Below are 3,700 nucleotides of genomic sequence, written 5' to 3'. Positions count from 1 at the left end.
GTCTAGCCGGCTGAAAGCCAAGGCTAAGCTATGGAACTCTACTTGCTTTACTTTTCTGCACTTTGCTTCCTTAACTGGTATGTTCCTAGTTCAATTCCGAAACTCAAACTTCATGTGTGCCATGCCTACATATCCCTGCTTGTTACTGTACTAGTTCTTCAACTTGTCCCTATGTTTTGCTATTACTAAGCATGTCTAAATTCTACCTTATGTGTAATCATCATATCAGATTTTACTTAGTTTCTTGAGACTTGTCCAGCATGCTCACTTAGTTCCCTAACCCCCTTTTCTTTAACTGGTATAGCTATGTAGTCACTTAGTCTTCTGATGCATTCTATTGGCCCTAATAATATGTCAAATTTTATTCAACAAAACTCTTATCTTCAACATGATCCTGCTGCATTCTTTCCCATGTTTTAAATAGCTGTTATCATGACTGATTTGCTTAATGGACTTAAAGTTGTTCTGTATGCTTGTTGTGTCAAATGTTTTCCCTATCTATGTGGTTTCAAACCTATATGTCCCCAACCCCTTATTTCCCTACTTGTGAATGTTGAAATGATCCTATTCTTTGAATTTGACTTGTGTGTGCTGGTTTGTTCTAAGTTGTTGTTACTCCTATTCCCTCTTCCTTTCAAAACTGATTTTCCCTAAGGCAAACTCTTCTGCTGTTTTGCAAGCTTATTTCAAACATGTTGTTCAAACTGTTTTCCAACTCAACTCTTTTAAATCTATGTCAAGCACTCTCACATATACTCTTAGATGACTAGGTTCTGCCCTTTTTGTATGAGCCTTGATTTGGGACCCTTGAGCTCCCTCTGAACTTGGACACACAAAATCTGGCCCTTCCACACAGTACTTACTCTGTCTTGGTTATACAATCTGGATGTGAGCACTACCCGGGATCCCTTGAGGTCCTTAGGGAACTCTGACACACCCTAATATGAGAAAGGCTATGGAACAATCTTGGCACTCGAGGTAATTGATTATATAACTCAGAGAGGAAGTCCTAATCAGGCTTCCTATAGTATAACTTCCTATTTTCATTTCTACTTATGTAATTCATTTCATGTTAGCCTATAATAATTTGTTGTAAACCAGTATTGGGATTGGCTATGAAAAGGGATGGGGTAAATATGCATGCTATAGTTGTTAAGGGTGGAAAACATGTTATTAGGTTTATGTTCCTAATTGCGCAATAGAAACCATGCTTAGGGTTCATACATGCATTAGAAATTATTCCCTTATGTCTCATGTTTTTTGTTTCAGCATGTGCACCTTTACAAAATCATGTGCTAAAATCTGCTAATAATTAGCACTTTACTATTATGTTCTACGCTGCCACGTGCATTTAGAAATTCTGCTCTTAGGAAATTTTGCAATCCTGCCATATGCATTCAGAAATCTTGCTCTAGGAATTCTGTATCATGAGTTTTATACATGCATCTTAGATACCATGTTTTATGATCTTATTCGTACCTGCATTCACACTTAGTGTAACCTGCTGATCATAAAAGAGGTAAAAACAGCTTCACACTTGATTATCCCATTTAAAATAACTGGTAATAATCTATGCATTCGTATCAACTAGAACAACATGCTCTTAGGGTAAAATAATTTCCAAACTGTCTTTTAATAATCCTGAATAACTACTGTACACTATTTTACGCCTAGGCAAGCCTTAGGTAATCAACTTTAAATAAAACCAGAATTGCCTTTGTTTAACTGTCAACCTGTCAAAATCAGTAGGTAAGCCTGATTCGGACTTCTTTTCTTAGTCATGTAATAAATCTGGTTCTGATGCTATCACTTAGATACCTTGCATTTAAATTCAGACCTTAATTGTGTATAAGTCATGCTGTCTATGTGCATTATTTGTGGAGGTATACATAAGCCTTCTACTCGCTTCTGTCTTTTCCCCTAAATACAGTCCTATATGTTCTTGTTTGTCGCTTAGTATTTTGCCGTTAAACCTGAGGGTCTACCTAGAGCCACCTCTTTTAGGATAGGAGTCCTAAATTCCTTCAAGACTGATAGGAAGGGATGGGTAACGACATACAATTGGTGTCTAGACCAACCTTCGCTTTAAGTATCTTTACGGGGCGAGAAAGGGTAGATATGGATATGATGACCGGTAAATTAATACCACATGTAGCCCCTCTTCGAGGAGTGTCATACCGGGTATTGCATTGATGTGATCCATATTATAAACAAACCTAGGACACCCCCTTTACATTCATAAGCATGCTTTAGATTGTAACTCATTTCAAAATTTCTCCTTTTACTAATTGTTTTCAAACACTTGTGTATTTAAACTCAAATCCCCTACTATTTGAGCCATACTTGTTTATTTGCTAATTGCACAAATTCACAAAAACTGTTTGGTCGGGAACCACACTAGTGGATCCTGAGAGGTGCCTAACACCTTCCCCTTAGGATAATTTCAAGCCCTTACCCTATCTCTGGTTTCCAAAAGGTAGTTGTAGATGAACCTTATAGGAGCCCTAACGCACCTTAAAATCGTTAGGTGACGACTCTCCAAAATTGAAAGAACCCCTTTCCAAAAGGAAAGAGTTGTCCCAACCAAATGTCATGAACCCGATTCCGCGAGGAAAAAGGGGGCGCTACAGCATGGCGACTTTGCTGGGGATTTTTAGGCTTTTACCATTTGAGATTGTTATTGTGCATTTGTACCTCCCTGTGTGCAATTATTTGTTTAATTCCTTTAAGCATTTAATTTCTTCTTCGAAATCAAAACTGACCTATCTTTTTGTTTCCTTCCTTTATAACTACTTTAAATTATGAAACTGTTGTATTTATCGCTTTCTTAACGTGCAAATACATGTCAATATGCTTTTAATTATTGCATAATCATGCTCAACATCATACTCCACTCGCGCCAAACAAATACTATAGCAATGCTTTGTGAGTGATTGCGCTCTTCCTATATCATTACCCCCTAAATTCAGAAAGGCATATTTGTGCTAAAACTAGTCGATCAGCGGTGCAATCGATGGTTTCGTGCCTTCCCCCTTGAGTTGTCCGCTCAAGAATAATAGTCTAAAACCCCATAGAAACCTTACTCTGTTAAATTGTGCATGCATCATGGTCAAACCTAGTCGGATCAGTTATGTTGTCCACGTAATGATCCTTTAAGATAGCCTTGTCCAAAAGTCCATTGGGTTTCCCTAAACCCAAACGAACATCATCACGTTCCGTGTAGTTATTTGGAGAACTAAATGTCGATGTGCTGATCATAAATGTATAAATAGTCGAGTCCGGTGGGGGTAGGGTCTAACCCCTTTGTTTTGCAGAAAATGAGGCACGAGGTCCCCAGTTTCGGTATGGTTAGCATGCCCCACTCTGCTAGACTGGTGGAGGAGTCTTCCATCGAATGATCAAATCAATTAGTGGAAACAGAGGGCCGCCAAAGCTAGCGGAAAGTTGAAATATCTGGAATACAGTCTGTTGGAATTTGAAGGAAAAGTGAGGAAGAGAGTCACCGACTGCCAGAACACTGAGGGAAATGAAGGAGAACACCTGGAAAGGGCATTTTTACTGGTGAATCTACGCAAACTGGAGGATTTGATCAACGAGAGAATTCAACCTGAGGAAGGTCCTTCTGAGGCCAAATAGATTAGGTTTACTCGCTTTCCAAATGTAATAAGGCCAAGTGCCAGTAGTGACTTATTATTATCTT

This window comes from Nicotiana sylvestris, chromosome 7 (genome assembly GCF_000393655.2).
Source record: "Nicotiana sylvestris chromosome 7, ASM39365v2, whole genome shotgun sequence".
In the NCBI taxonomy this organism is placed as follows: domain Eukaryota; kingdom Viridiplantae; phylum Streptophyta; class Magnoliopsida; order Solanales; family Solanaceae; genus Nicotiana; species Nicotiana sylvestris.
This window is presented reverse-complemented; position numbering follows the sequence as displayed.